The following is a 1,260-nucleotide window of genomic DNA, read 5'->3' on the forward strand; positions in this document are numbered from 1 at the left end:
CGGTGCTGCCCTCTAGACGGGATTTCGGGCAACTTACTAGACAACAAGACAGATCCCGATTCCCGATGTCTGTCTGAGGATTTGTTTGTTGTTTTTCTTGCCTCTTCCGGGCCCGCTTCCTCACTATGTGTAAGTTTTCAACGAATTGTGACTGGTTTAATTATCTGTTAGGTTTGGAAAGGCTGAATAAGGTGAAAGACAAGACGTTTCTAGAGTAAATGACTCGGTTTTGTTGAGTTTAGTTAGCAACTCGAGTGCAGTTGAGTGAAGGGATGGTGTGTTGGTGATTTTTTACCGTAACTACAGCTGTTCTGAGCGATGGAAAAGTTTCAGTTGTAGGAATGACATACATTCCTTTAATTTCGGAGTGTAAGAAATGCCGGATAAATCCGACCACATTATTTACACAGGAAATGGAAAGGAGGACGAGCCTGTTGCTTATTGCTGGAAGATTTTGAACCGATGAGCAAGACCGCTTTTGCAATGTGGGATTACTGTTTCAAGATCACAGGAGTTATTTCATGTTCGGAAGGTGTTAAATCGTTTCAGAAGGTTATAGATTCGGGTCTATTCCTTCATCACAGAGTCATAGTTATATACACTCATATGCATGTTCTCTCTATATATATCTTCTCAACGTCTTATCCAAAAATATATTTTTGGGTTCCAACCGGGGTTTTTTTTTTTTCCCCCCCCCCTTTTTTTTTTTTTTCCCGGGTTTTTTAAAAAAAAATTTTTTTTTTAAAAAAAAAAAGGGAAAAAAAAAATTTTTAAAAAATTTTGGTTTTTTAAAAAATTTCCCCCCCTTTTTAAAAAAAAAGGGGGGGTTTTTTTTTAAAAGGGGGGGGGGGGGGGGGTTTTTTTTTCCCCCTTTTTTTAAAAAAAACCCCCGGGTTTTTTTTTTTTTTTTGGGGGGGGGGCCCCCGGGGGGCCCTTTTTTTTTTGGAAAAAAAATTTTTTTTAATTTTTTGGTTTAAAATTTTTTAAAAGGGGGTTTTTTTTAAAAAAGGGTTTTTTTTTTCCCCCCCCAAAATTTAATTTAAATTTTTTAATTTTTTCCAATTTTTTTGGGGGAAAATTTAACTTTGGTTGCCCCCCCTTTTTTCCCCCTTTTTTCCCCCCTTTTTCCCCCCTTTTCCCCCTTTTTTCCCCCCCTTTTTTTCCTTTTTTCCCCCCCCCTTTTTCCTTTTTTTTTTTTTTTTTTTTTTTTTTTTTTTTCCCCCTTTTTTTTTCCCCCCCCCCCCCTCCAAATAAAAATTA

At 37.1% G+C, this 1,260-nt stretch overlaps 1 protein-coding gene across 7 annotated transcripts in view; it reads left to right on the top strand.

Moving 5' to 3' along the window:
* LOC113807916 (alpha-1,3-mannosyl-glycoprotein 2-beta-N-acetylglucosaminyltransferase) overlaps window positions 1–1,260 on the top strand; it is a 28,703-nt gene continuing 27,443 nt past the window's right edge. For 5 of the 7 annotated variants that reach the window (XM_070145568.1, XM_070145583.1, XM_070145592.1 and 2 more), the window contains exon 1: window positions 1–129. The gene's annotated coding sequence lies outside the window, so the exon portion shown is untranslated. The remainder of the gene's footprint in view (window positions 130–1,260) is intronic. The other 2 variants (XM_070113249.1, XM_070145577.1) reach the window with 2 other exon arrangements.

Source organism: Penaeus vannamei, chromosome 3 (assembly GCF_042767895.1).
Source record: "Penaeus vannamei isolate JL-2024 chromosome 3, ASM4276789v1, whole genome shotgun sequence".
Classification (NCBI taxonomy): Eukaryota; Metazoa; Arthropoda; class Malacostraca; order Decapoda; family Penaeidae; genus Penaeus; species Penaeus vannamei.